At 55.8% G+C, this 14,213-nt stretch overlaps 1 protein-coding gene across 8 annotated transcripts in view; it reads left to right on the top strand.

Annotated features, from left to right (window-relative positions):
* The first annotated feature begins 10,904 nt into the window (after positions 1 to 10,904).
* The window catches only part of TCF3 (transcription factor 3), a 126,670-nt gene continuing 123,361 nt past the window's right edge, over positions 10,905 to 14,213 (top strand). For 2 of the 8 annotated variants that reach the window (XM_073323788.1, XM_073323787.1), the window contains exon 1: positions 10,905 to 11,260. The gene's annotated coding sequence lies outside the window, so the exon portion shown is untranslated. The remainder of the gene's footprint in view (positions 11,261 to 14,213) is intronic. The other 6 variants (XM_073323786.1, XM_073323784.1, XM_073323783.1 and 3 more) reach the window with 3 other exon arrangements.

Below are 14,213 nucleotides of genomic sequence, written 5' to 3'. Positions count from 1 at the left end.
TCGGCATGTAGGGCACCTAACTCCCATTGATTTCAGTTTAGGCCCCTAAATACCTTTGAGGAGCTGGGCCTTTGTGTGTGAATCTGTGTTTCTGGCCACCTGGGTCTGATCCCATGTCCTCCTGTCCTGCCGTAGCCACTGCGCAATGACAGAAGTCACAGGAGCTCAACGAGGGATGCTCCCAGACCCACCCATGGGCCCTCGGCACCTCTTTCCCTCTGGATTCTATTTCAGACTAACCCATGCTGCTGTGAGAATAATTAAGACTCGTAGAGATGGATGGGCCTGTCGGTAAACCTGTGGCAGAGGCAGTCTCTCATATTGCAGCATTCATTCCCTCAACTTTTGGGGGAGGGGCTTTAGTGTTGCCAGTTTCATTGATGGCTTCCAGGACTTCAAAGCTCTGCTGGAAGGTATCAGATGCTCTTGGAGACCTTTCATCCCTCCCCCACGACCACTCTCACTGCCTTCCATGGGAGATCCTTCCATGTATGGAAGACCCACATGTCAGGTCATAAGTGAAACCATACGACCGCTACAGGGTGCTCCGTCAGGAGGGGGATGGATTGCTCTCTCCCAGCTCCATGGTGTGTCATTCACATCCCTAGTAATGGAATCTTGTGTCCCTGGGAAAACCTGCTCTCAGCTACACCACTGTAAATCTGGAGTAATTCCACTGGCTTCATCATCATCATCATTCATTGCTTGCATCGTGGTAGTGCCTAGGAGCCCGTCATGCCCTGGGACCCCATTGTGCTAGGTGCTGCACAAACAGCGTACAGAGTTAATTCAGAGTGGTTCTGGTGTAACTAAAAGCTGAAAGTAGCCTCCTGATGAACTCAAATGCAAAAAGCCGCCATGTTTGCTCCCCTGTATGGGGAGCAGCTTGCGGGGGGGGCCCATTCACTCTCCTCGGGTTTTTGCAGCTATCTTACAGGAATTGCGATATTGCATCAGACCAACAGTCCATTGAGTTCAGCGTCCCATGAAGTGGTCGGCAGCTGGGTCACCAGAAGGTCTGAGAAACCCTACAATGAACAACTATGGAATAACCTGGCCGTCGGGGAAATGTCTTCACACGCATCCCAAACAGCTAGTGACTGGCTTAAGCCCTGAAGCATCCATTATGCAACTTGTTTGTGTACCCAATGTTGCCAGTTCTCACAATTTTATCCTAAGTCTTGCAATACTTGGTATTTGACGTAAGCCCCAGCTCCTGGAGTCGTGGATAAAAATGATGTGAGAATCTCAACTTTCATTTTTTTAAAAAAAGGAAGTTTCTAGCTCTCGTGGTTACAGAGAAAAGCTTGAAAACATGACCGCTAAAGACTAAAAATCCAAAAGGCATATTAAAAAGATCCCAGTGAGGATTGTTTGTAAAATCTTATTTTTAAACCAATCTTGTGATTTTTAAATGCTTGCGAGTGTTATCCTATCTAATATCACCATGCTCTCATTATCCTTATACATGTCTAGCCTTTCTTTGACTCTTACTAAACTCTCAGCTTCAGTTATATGTTGTGGCAGTGAGTCCCACATGCTAACTGTGGGATGGGGTGGGGAAAAAGCATTTCCTTTTATTAGTTTCCAACCTGTTGCTTTGCAGATTCATTGGATGACCGCCTCGCTCTCTCTTCAGTGAGAAAGGGCAAATAGGGATCCCTGATTTGCCTTCTCTGTACAATTTATTATTCTGTGTAAGTCCGTTATGCCCCTCTCTTATTATTACTATTTTATATTTGCATTATCATAACATCTAGGAGCTTCAGTCATGGACCAGCCACTCATTCTACTAGGCACAGAGCAAATCTCTAAACTGAACAGTCCCAGGGCTGGATTCTGGCCTGCCCTATATCCCCTGTCTGCTATTAAACAGCATACGAGGACCACAAAGGGGATGGTGCAGCCCCTGGAGAAATTCCCCCAGTGCAGAGATAGTGTAAAGCTGGCACAGAGCAGCCCTCCATCACAGCCCCTGGCACAGTGGCATGCCAGGGACAAGGCTGGCTCATGGTCAGAAGGGAGGGTGGCCCATATACTTTGCATTCTTAAATCTGGGCTGCAGAGCAGCCCATAGGCAGCTGGCTAAGACTCATGGAGTGGGGCGGGGGGCGGTGTGTGCAGGTCTAACTTATGCCAGAAGCCAAGATGTCCAGAATCTGGGAGGTGATTCTCCCCCACACAGGCACTCCTGGGGCCACACCTTATGTCCTGTGCCCCCAAAGATGCACAAAATCTGGCCCCTGCCCTTGTGGAATCGTCCCAGACCATGCCCATCTGGGATTTGAGGAAACAATGGCCATGAGGAATTGAAATGGGTTTGAGAGCCGCCCCTTGTGGCCTCTAAGCACCTCCCTCATGAGTGCCAGTTCAGAGAACTAGCGGGCAGCCCTGATTTCAGCCTCTGCACGACCAAACTTCCTCCCTGCACCTGCTTTGACACTGAAATGATTTGAAATTGAACAGAAATGGCTGAGGTTGGAGCAGCAATGAGACTGGGGCTCCGCTTCCTGTTCCAAACAGGGAGAGGTTAAAGTAAGTAAGAAAACACCGGGGCTTTGTTTTTCCTTTTCTAAGGCCTTGTCTATGCAGGACAGATGTTCAATTAGTTTTGAAACCCGGTGCAAACCCCTGTGTTGCTGGACACCCTTATTTCAGATTCAGGGCAGCTTATTTCAGTCAATTTAAACAGAACCAAACTGAGCCAATCTTGAACTGAAATAAGTGCATCCACTCGGGGATTTACACTGATTTAATTAAACCAGCCTACATTCACGTTAGGTTAAAGAAGTGCAACTTTCTGAAGGGGATAAACCCTAAGGCAAACTATTTTTAACATAGGTGTAAGACTATCCAGCTAACAAGGAAATGCTCAACCTCACAGGGTAACTCAGAGCGGAAAGAACATCTCTGCCTCTACCCTCACAGAGCAGGACCAGTCATTTTACCACCCTGAGAAAAGAGGTAGGTGTATGTCACATTGCTAGGTGTGAGGGGACTCCTCTCTGGGGTACCGTTTTTACTCCTACCCACTATTTCTTTCTAGCATGTGGTTTAGCACAGCACCCATCGCCATAGTATCTAAACACTGAGGTGTAATGAGAGTCGTTCTGATGGTGAAATGATGGCGACAACAACAAAAGAAAACGAAAATATGTTTTGCCACGGTTCGTGACATCCTGACTCTTCCAGCCCATCACTTCCCAAAGATGCTCCTCTAAAGAGTGAAAGGCAGGCGAGGGAAGAGGTGTGTTACGTTCATTAGGAGCACTGCGTTATTATTTATAGTACAGTTACAGGAGGTGATCGTTGAGATCAGGGACCCATTGTGCTAGGTGCTGTATGTGCATCTAGTCCAGAGGTGGGCAAACTATGGCCCACAGGCCTGCATGGCCCCTGAGCTCCCAGCCGGGGTGGCTCGCCCCCAGCCCCTACCCCGCTGTCCCCCCTCCCCTGCAGCCACGCGGGCAGCATGGCTTGCACCCGCCCACTTCCCAGGCTTTCCAACAAGCTTGTCCTGCCGCTCTGAGCAGCATGGTGAGGGGGTGGGGGGGACTGGACAAGGGACAGGAGATCTCAGGGGGCAGTCGGATGGGGCAGAGGTTCGGGGAAGGGGGTGGTCAGGAGACAAGAAGTGTGTGTGGGGGTGGATGCATCAGGGGTCCTGGGGGGCCTGGAAGGGGTGTGGATAGGGGTCGGGGCAGTCAGGGGACAAGGAGCAGGGGGGCTTAGATAGGGTGTGGGGTCCCGGGAGGGGGTGGTCAGGGGACAAGGAGCTGGGGGGTTGGATGGGTGGGGGATTCTGACGGGGGCAGTCAGGGGGCGGAAAGTGGGAGAGGGCAGATAGGGGGCAGGGCCAGGCTGTTTGGGGAGGCGCAGCCTTCCCTACTCAGCCCTCCATACCATTTCGCAACCCCAATGTGGCCCTCGGGCCAAAAAGTTTGCCCACCTCTGATCTAGTGAGACAATGCCTGCTCCAAAGAGCTCACACTCTAAACAGGCAAAGGTGGGAGAAGGAAGGATTATTAGCCTCATTTTACAGATGCGGCACAGAGGGGTTAAGACAATTTGTGCAAGATCCCACATGAACTTTGTAGCACCATGAGAAACTGACCACAGCTCTCCTGAGTCCCAGCCCAATGCCTTCACCACTGGGCCACAGCATTTCACATTATCATGACGTGCCTTCCTAAAGCACCTTATGCTTCAGAGTCTGGGTCCTCACCCGAGTCTCCGTGCCCAGCAGGCACTAAAATGGGATATTCCAACAGGACAGAAGAGGGTAACAGGCACCAGTGACCCTGCAAGGAGGGTGTTGTTACAGGGATCATTTTAAAGTCATAGGAGGAGGATGTTTTTAATATTGTGCATAAGTTTCGGCAGGGCTGCATGTGCACAAGAAACATTCAAAGCACCTCTGATCACATCATGCTGCAAAAAGGGTGGGGGACACCGCCTCCCGCCCGCACGTGTGCCCTGAGAAAGACTGCTCCAAGAGGATCCAATTAGGTCTCCACTCCTTAGGGTTCCCAATATCCTGGCCCAGAGCTAGCATCACCTACACAGCTGAGGGTCTGCCCCACTAGGGATGAAGGGAGCTGTAGCTCAGGAAAGCTCATGCTCAAATAAATTGGTTAGTCTCTAAGGTGCCACAAGTCCTCCTGTTCTTTTTGCGAATACAGACTAACCCGGCTGCTACTCTGAAACCTGTCCCTAAGGATTAAGGAGCCAGGGCCGTACTGATCCCTCCTGTAACCCTGCCCGGGGCAGTGGAGTTACCCCAAGATGGATTTGGTCTAACGCTGCAGTCATAGAATCATAGACTATCAGGGCTGGAAGGGACCCCAGCAGGTCACCTAGTCCAACCCCCTGCTCAAAGCAGGACCAATCCCCAATTTTCACCCCAGATCCCTAAATGGCCCCCTCAAGGATTGAACTCACAACCCTGGGTTTAGCAGGCCCATGCTCAAACCCCTGAGCTCTCCCTCCCCCCGCCCCAGTCCTCACACAGGCAAAACTTCCAGGGATTTGCCCCACTGGGTTTCCCTTTGGCCTGGCCCAGGGAGCTTTCAGGCGTAGGAGAGAGAGGGGGAGTGGGCTGGGAATCCTGGTGCTTTAGCTTTTGCACGGCACTCGTGAAAAGTGCAAGCCCCCCCCCCCCCGGCAGGTAAACAAGGCTTGGGAAAGGGATGCAGCAGCCTTCACAAAATGTTCCCTGCTGCCGCGCCCCTCCCCCCCCCCGCTCTGTTCCCTGAAGTCATCCCACACTTTTCCTTTCTTTCTTTCTCTCCCTCTCTCTCCACCCCGGGTCTATGAATCAGCCCCAGCCAGCCAGCCAGATTGATTTTCTGGTTGCCACCCGGGGCCTCCCGAGGAAAGGAGCCGTTGAGGCGGGACAAGAAAGTGGGGAGGGAGGGAGGGAAGGGAGGCCGAGGAGGAAAACAGCGCCGAGCTGGCCGAGGGGTGCAGCGGCGCCAGGTAAACCGCGGGGAGAAACGGGATCGCACGGTCCACACGGCTTCCCAGGGCGAGCGAAGCGGGATGCCCATTGGTGCAGAAGGGGGCTGGCCCCTCGCAGCACGTTGCAGACCTCCACTCACCGGCCGCCCCTGAAGGGCTGAGGTTACTGTCACAGCCCAGGGCTCGCCTGGTTTGCCCTGGCTTGAGCAATCCGTGAGCAAACCCCTGGTACAGACAAGCCAAGCCGCTGTTTGCACCTGTACACTTCACCCTGCTTCCAGGGATGGGGGTGTGATTGGCGCCAGCTCACATCACGGCTTATCACAGTTCACCTTGGGTGCACTGGATGTTTGCTCTGGGGCAGATACCCCAGCAGCTGGCCGCTGATTTCCCAGCCATGGTAATTAAATAGGGACAAAACCAGAATCCATCACAGACACCCCCCCAGGCCAAGCGCTAATGTATATTCAAGGCAGAATTTTTCAACAAGTCCGTTTAAATGGACACAGTTTCCTTCCCCTTTAAAGTGCCTTTAAGTTTTAGGTGATGGCTAGTGGCAAAAGAGGGGCAAGTGCTGGGTACCGTGGGGGGAACCAAACAAACAACTCTCACCAGAGCCCTAAAGCAGAACACAGTTCCTGCAGGATAATGGGGAAACCAACCAAGCCTTCTGGCTGGAAATGGAGAACCACCGCCTCTACAAGTGAGACCAGGGAGAGCCATGGTACTAGGTGTACACACATTTCATGCTGGCTGGCTACCAGCAATGAGCGGCTGTGCCCAGCGTCTCTTCCATTTTTGAATCTTCTTCACCCAGAGTCCATTCCAGGACACAGGGATCCACCTCCAGTTCTTCTCCTCCCTCTGACACTGGTGTAGACTTTGTAAGATTAGATAAACCCACTTCCCCACCCACAACAGCCATATGTAAGTTTCAGACCTAGTTTTTGTGCCCACCGACATTCTTGCTCTTTCACTGTGGTACCCCGTGCTACAGGCATGAGTCCTTCACTGAGTCCTTGCCCCAGCTGTTTACTGTTCTGGTTAGATACATGACCTGATGCAAGGAGGAATGACACCAGACCCAAAGGAGCGGGTTCTGGTTATACACAGCCAGCCAGCATTGTATTAGAAGGACACTCTGTGGTATTTCAAAAGGCAACAACACCCCCTGCCTATCCACCTGCAAAGTTTTCAGCCCGCCCTGGAAGTATCTACAGGAACTGCCGATTGCTGTGTTGCCCAGAGTCACTGGGAAAGACCGATGCTGCTGCCAAAAGTGGAAGTGCTCGCCAATAATGGGCATGGTTACATATTCTGATACTCACGAAGACGCCAACATGATCTTTAAAATCATTCACTGAATTCCCAACTTCTGGAGCATCGGGGAATGACCTAAAAATCACAAGAAGAGAGCAACTGCTCGGAGAGATGCGGGTAACACACACAAATGGCTGACCTTCGCACATTTGCACCCACTTAACCGAAGGAGGAAAGTTAAACCTGTTCCTCTTTGTGTGTGGACATTCTTACATGTGATTTAAACCTGGATCGTGTCAATTCAAACCACAGTAAGAACATCGCATCCTCCTAGTGCACTAGTTTAACATCAGACCTTTAGTTACACTGGTGCAACTTCTGTGTGTAGAGACGCCCTAAGACACACTCCTAGATCTAGATTTGACAGGTGGAACTTGTCCAGTCCCATCAGCCATAACTTCACCCTTTAACTCCATCCCAGAACAGAAAGGGCAACTGTAGCTACTGACTGTTCAAGCCCATAAGCTAAAGATGAAGCACAAGATAAAGACCACTCCCCAAACCTAATTATTTTATTAAAACAACAGTCTAGGAACAAATTGGGTCAGAGTGCAATGGCCTTCCAGAGCCCATCCATTCACAGTATGTGGCAAATCGAACAAGAGGACTGCAATTTTTTTTATCAACATCTTTGATACAAAGAGCATCTCAAAGGCCTGTTAAATGTTACAGCATCATTACAAAGTTAAAACAGGAAATTAAAGGAGAGCGAAATCAAGAGGTGTCGAGTTAAAAACAGGGATTGGAAATATCTCAAAGTATCGTTAGTTTTACTGCAATAAGCACCTCAGTCATAGACCAGGACCCCACTGCGCCAGGTGCCCGACTAACAGAACCACCCAGCCCCCCCGGTGCAATGTAGGTATCTCAGTCTACATCACAGGATGTCCCAAACATGCTCAGTCAAGGTCCCTCAATGTCCGGGACTATTCAGAGCCAGGGTGAAGGAGTTTATGGGAGGGGATGGGTGCCTCAGCCCAAGAAAGATGGGCCAGCCCCAAAGCTCAGATCTGGTTCTGAACGTCCCTAAAGTTTGGATCCAGTGATTTGATTCACTGTTGTAACCTCCCCCCATCTGTCTCTATCCATCCGTCTCTTGTCTTGGATTTTCAGCATCTTGGTATCCAGGCCATCCTTTTGTGCTCTCTGTAAGCACAATGGAGTCCTGGCCTAGGATTAGGGCCCCAGGGTGCTACCATGATACAAATAAATAAGTAACCATGTGGTTTGGGCCAGGCACCAGGTCTCTTCCAAGCATGTCCCTTGCAGGGGAATGATCCAGGCTTCCCCAGAGCTCTGGATCCAGGGGACTGGAGGGTTCAGCCCCTCCCGCCTCTAGGACTAAACTGCAAACCTAACTTTATCTCCCGCCCCCCCAAACTAGAGCCCCCCCCCCGTCGCCCCCAGGCATGGCTCGGCTGCCCATGCCCCGCTGCAGACCGGGTGCGGCAGAGGACGGTGCAAGGGACTCTGCAATCGCAGCAACATCCCCATTTCTTAACTGAACAAAGCAAGGAGGTTAGCTTCCCCCAGGCGGCCCCCAGCAGACCCACCCAGGCCTCCGCCTGACCCCGCTGCTGGGGGAGCCCCTGGCAGAGCAGGGAGGGTGCGGGCGGCAGACGCAAAGCAAAGCCCAAAGCAGCTGCCTCTGGCTTCGCACAGTCCAGCCTCCCTGCTCTGTGAGCGACGGGCTTGCAGGGGGCGGGGCCGGACTCTGGTTGGCCGAGTCGCCTGCCACTCGCGGCCGCTTGGCCCTCCCGTTGGACGATGCCCTGCGGCCTTATCATTCCATCTCCCGGTGCTCCCATTTCGTCATGTTGCTGCCACCGCCCCCTGCCTGGCCGGCACTCTGCGCTCCGCGTCCCCCTCCGCCAGGAAACATAGTCCCGCTCTGCTCCTCCTAGCCCCACCCACCCACGCTCTGCTCCTCCTAGCCCCGCCCCCTTTGCTCCTCCCCCCCCTCCAAGCTCCTGTGCTCCCCCCCTCCCACCCTGGTATCTGGGCTCCCATCACCCTGGTATCTGGGCCCCTCACACCCCACTGGAGGGGCAGGGTGGCTGCCAGCGAGGGGCACGGAGCTGCAGCCAGGCCAAGGCACAGGCCCAGGGCCACCAAGGAAATCTGTAGCAGAGCCAACCACTGAGCCCTGCTCTCCTGGCTCCCAGTCCAGTGCCTCAACCGTCCTTCCCCCAACCCCCCTCCTTGCATCCCTGCCTCCTCTCCTCCCTTCCCCCATCCTTACCCCCTCATGCCACCCTCCCTCCACCCACCCCTGCATCCCTCCCTTCCCCCCAGCTTTTCCCAGTGTCCTCCCCAGCCGTCCTCCATCCCTTCCCCCCACAGCAGCCCCCCCTTCTTTCACCCCTCCCTAGCATCCCTTCCCTCAGTCTGCTCCTCCCCACCCCCCAAATCCCGCTGTCCAAACCAGCCGCCTTCACCTGTGGCTACTCTCAGCAGCCCCCCAAACCCCTCCCAGCCTCTCCTCCTTCCAACGTCTCACGGCCCCCCATTTCCCCAACCCCTCCACTCTCTTTGCCCCTGCCCCCAAGGGACACTCCGCTTTCCCCAACTCACCCCCCACCTTTCCCCTAGCTGCTGCCCCACAAATGAAAAGTTACAAAACTCCCACGGGGGGGGGCATCTCTGAGTGCGGGGGGGGGCATAATTTGTACAAACCCTAAAGCGTGTATGGCGGGCAAATGGAAAGAGAGAAAAAGAAGAGAGGAAACTAGAGAGGAGGGAGGAAAGAAAGAGAAAAAGGGCAGGAGGGTGTGGGGGGGCGAGGACAGAAAGGGACAGGAAAAGGGATAGAAAAGCGGGGAAAAGAACAGAGTAGAAAGAAGAGGGAGACAGGAGAGGAGATGGAAAAAAACGAAAGGGGAAAGAGCAGGGGGCAGGAATAGAAAGGGGGAGGAGAGAAGGGGCAGGAATAGAAGAAGGGGGGGCAGGAGGAGAGGAAGAGGGGAGAAGGGCAGGACGTGGGCAGGAGGGAAAGGGCAGGGAACAGGAGGGGGGAAGGGGGCAGGAATAGAAGAAAGGGGGAGGGGCAGAGGGCAGGAGAGGAAGGGGGAGGGGCAGAGGGCAGGAATAGAAGAAAGGAGAGCGAGAGCGAGGGGCAGGAAAGGAAGGAATAGAAGAAAGGGGGGAGGGGCAGGGGCAGGAGGAGAGGGGCAGGAATAGAAGAAAGGGGGCAGGAGAGAAGGGGCAGGAGAAGAGGAAGGGGAGGGGCAGAGGGCAGGAATAGAAGGCAGGGGCAGGAGGGGTTCGGTGGGGGCAAGAATAGAAGAAAGGAGCAGGAGAGAAGGGGCAGGGGGGTTTGGTAGGGGGCAGGAGAGAGGGGACAGGAGGGGTTTGGTAGGGGCCAGGAATAGAAGAAAGGGGGCAGGAGAAAAGGGGGAGGAGTTTGAGGGGGCAGGAGGGGGGATTGGCAGGGGGCAGGAGAGGGGATTTGGTAGGGGTGGCGGGCAGAGAGAAGGGGAGGGGTTGGGGGAGGGGGCAGGAATAGAAGAAGGGGGGCAAGGGGCAGGAGGAGGGGTTGGGTAGAGGGCAGGAGAGAAGGGGCAGGAGGGGGAGCAGGAATAGAAGAAAGGGGGCAGGAAGGGGGGGTGGCAGGAGAGAAGGGACAGGAGGGGGGTTTGATAGGGGGCGGGAGGGGACGTTAGTAGGGGCAGGAGGGGGGGTGGGCAGGGGAGAAGGGGCAGGGGGGGGTTGGAAGGGGGCAGGAGAGAAGGGGCAGGGGGGTTGGGGAGGGGGCAGGAATAGAAGGCGGGGGGGTTGGCAGGGTAGGAGGGGCAGGAGGGGGGGTTGGAAGGGGGCAGGAGAGAAGGGGCGGGGGGGTTGGGGAGGGGGCAGGAATAGAAGGCGGGGGGGTTGGCAGGGGAGAAGGGGCAGGAGGGGGGATTGGCGGGGGGCAGGAGAGAAGGGGCGGGGGGGTTGGGGAGGGGGCAGGGTAGGAGGGGCGGGAGGGGGGGTTGGCAGGAGGGGGAGGGGTGACAGCGGGGCTACCCCTCGCCCGGCCCGGCCCCGCCCCCCCCCCCCCCCCGCGCGGCGCAGCTGGCCCGCGGCGGAAGGATACGGCGGGGGGGAGGCGGCGCCCGGCACCCGCACCCGCAGCGGCAGCAGCAGCGGCAGCCCCGATGTGCAGGCGGGGCGGGGGGGCTCCCAGGTCCGCGGCCGCCCCAGCGCCAGCAGCCGCCCGCGCCGCGGGGGGACGATGAGGAGCCGGCGGCAGCAGCAGCAGCAGCGGCAGCGGCGCTAGGAGCCGCGCGGCCCATGCGGAGCGAGCGCGTCCGCCGGCCGCCGGGCGAGAACAATAGAGCCCGCGGCGGGCTCCGGGCGGGACGGGAGCGGGGCGCCGCGGGCCCCAGGCAGCCGGCGCGGGGGCAGCAGCCGCTTTGTCCGGGGGCCGCCGGCGGCGGCGGCAGCGCCCGGGGGGGGGCTCCATTCCCCTCCCCCCTCGGAGGCGCTTCTTCCTGAGCAGGTAAAAATCCTGGGGGGGGGGGGGAATTTGGGGTGGCCCCCCCCGCCCGGCCCCTGCTGCGGGGAGTTCGGTGCGCGGCCGCCCCCAGCAGAACTGCTGCAAACTTCAGCCGTGGGGGGGGGGGCGTCCTCCCCCCCCCCCCCGGCCTCTGCGGTAGGGAGCCCCCCCTCCTCCGAAGTGCAAAACCCCCCTTTCTCGGGGGGGGGGGCGGGCGCGTCGCCTGCCGGGGGGGGCGGATTTAGAGGGTTGGTATATGGGGGGGGGCTCTTCCTATCTCTCTCCCCCCCCCACCCCGGGTCCCTGCTGCATGGAGCTTATTGTCCCTGCTCCACACACGCGCCGGGACTCATGCAAACTTCGGCTCCGCTCTGGGGGGGGGGGGGCTTCCTTTCTGCCCCCCCCCCGGTCTGTGTCCATGGAGCTTAGCGTGTGTGCGCCCCCCCCCCCCGAATTGCTGGAACTTCGTCTCGGATCCTTCTAGGCAGCCACACGGGAAAAGCTGGTTTTGGGGCGGGGGGAGTTCACTGCCCCCCCCCCCTTTTTTTTTTCTGCCTTCATTTTCCCCGCCCCATTTCCAGGTCCCCCTGGTCGGGAGGCAACTGGCCGAGTTTTTCTGGGGGGGGGGGGGGGGACAAAGCCCCGTGGGCCCTGTCGAGCGGGCTGTTTGGTTTGGGGGGGGGACGACGACGACACCCCTCTTCCAGGCTGCTGTTGCACGGAGCGGATTGACCCCATCCTGGGGCTGCAGGCTAGATTTGTATGGAGGGTATGTGGGGTGCGGGGAGGGGGGGGGTCGTGCGTGGAGCTGGCTTCGGGCGGGGGGGGCTCCTCTCCAATCCCATCCCCACAACACCCCTCTAAAGGCCGCTGCTACCCACGGGCTTATTGTTCCCCCTCGCTCAAGAGCTGTTGTGAACTTCAGCCCAGCGTGGCTGGGTGAGTGAAGGGCCTGGCAGAAGTGGGGTGGGGTGGGGTGGGGGGGGGCTGCTTTCCAGTGGCCACAATCCCCCCTCCCCTCCAGCTGGACTGCTGCAAACTTCCTCCTGGCTCTGTAGGGTGTTTACTTAGCAAAGGATAAAAGTGTTTTTTTTTTTTGGGGGGGGGGGTAGTAAGTGGAATAACTCTCTAGGCTCTTGTGCATTTTTCGTGTTTAAATTCGGGGGGGTGGGGGGGGGAGTATTGTGAAAAGGAGGGTCTGGCAGAGCAGCTGGCTGGAAGAAGGTTCATTGTTCCCCTCTCCCAGCCAAGTTTAAAGAGCTTGGAGTGAGAACATGATCTCCCCCTCCCGCCCCAAACCACGATGGGAAAGTTGTGTGTGTGTGTGGGGGGGGGGGGCATAGAGGGACTCTTCGCATTAAATCTTTGGTCCATCTCCACAGGCCGCTGTGGACCGTGCAGGGCCCCCGCTGCCTGCCGCGGGGTTTTGTTTCTCCTGCCGCGCGCCCGTAGTTGGCAAACTTCTGCTTGGAAGCGCGGCGGGGGAGGCGGCTCTCCCCTTCGTGCCCCTTCCTGCCCTCGCCCTCCCGGGGGGCCGTGTGCGTGGGGGGCCGGGGCCGGGGCCGGGGCGGGCTGTCCCTGCGTGTTGCATTGCGGGCGAGCAGCAGGCGCTCGGTAGGCCCTGTCTGGAGTTTGGGAAAGCGCTTTTGGGGAGGGAGGGAGGGAGGGGGGTGGGGGAGGAGAGGAGAGAGAGGTGGGGGTGGAGGAGCCTTTGTCCAAAGGCAATAAGGTGCACCTCGGCTCTGGTGGAAGAAACTCGGAAAGTCTCAGGTTGAAGTGCGTGGGGCGAGGGGTAATAGGGGAACATCTGCTGTGTGTTAACTCGGGAAAAGGGCTTCTCCGCTGGCATGCAGCGGGAAAACTGCTGTGAATGATTTCAGATTGAAAAATAACACTCTCCAGCAGCTCCATTTGCTTCAAAGGCAGAGGGCCCCCCCCCTCCTCCCTCCCTCCCTCCCGGCCGCCCGCCTGCAGTTTGCACTGGCTGCTGCTTGGAGGTTGGGGGAGGGAAACACGAATCCTGTTCACTTGTTAGCCCCTCTTCCCTTCCCCCAACGCTCATGGCTCAGCCCTGAAAAAGCCATTAAAAACGTTTTGCACGATGCACACTTTTGGTCGTTCTCACACATTCAAGTTTTGTTGTGTTTTTTTTTTTTTTAAAACAAAACCAAAGCAAACAAAAACAGCCCCAACCTTCCCTCTGTTACATGATCAGGGCAGGGCTTTTGCTTTACAGGACACTGGCTTTTTTTTTTTAAAGGCTAGGAGGGTGTTAAAAGTACAGATTTCATTTTTTTTGGTGGGCATATTGTATAAATTGCCTCTGCGAACTTAATAAAACCCTGTCTGTTGCTCCCAGCCCCCTCGGAGAATTGCAGTTGTCTGGAGCTTCTTAGGTGAGAGTTGGGTTTTGGGGTTTGGTTGAGCAGGACCCCTTCACACCCAGCCCTCCAGGTCTTGCTTTTGACTTGCTTCTCTGGGGACTCCTTGCCTGAGGAGGGCTGTTCTTTCAGTACCCACTGGGCAGAGGGAAAGGGAGAATAATGTTTTTCAAAGTTGCTTTAAAAATAATTGCCGGATGCACTGATGACACAAAGACAGGTTTTAAAAAAACAAAAATCCCTTGGCTTTTTTTTTAATAGTGGCAGAGGTCTTGTATGTGCTGGATCGATTTCAGCATATTTATTTTTTAAACCTCACTGAAATGTAATGGATGAGCCAGTGCTTCCTCGGAATATTTTGGAATACAGAGTTTTGTATGTGTATAAAAATATTAAACTTGTGATGAATGAGTTAAATTATTGTCTAGCTGCACTTGATAGCTATAACTGAGTTTTAAAGAGGAAGAAGAGTGAATTCTTTATCCCATCCCCTGCCTCCATTTCTACTCCTGAAGAAATATTTTCCTGACATGATGGGTTTGATCTCTCTGGCTATCTTCCTTTAAAAAACAATC

Source organism: Lepidochelys kempii, chromosome 25, assembly GCF_965140265.1.
Source record: "Lepidochelys kempii isolate rLepKem1 chromosome 25, rLepKem1.hap2, whole genome shotgun sequence".
NCBI classification, from domain to species: domain Eukaryota; kingdom Metazoa; phylum Chordata; order Testudines; family Cheloniidae; genus Lepidochelys; species Lepidochelys kempii.
Note: the sequence above shows the minus strand (reverse complement) of the source record. Positions and strands in the feature narration are given on the sequence as shown.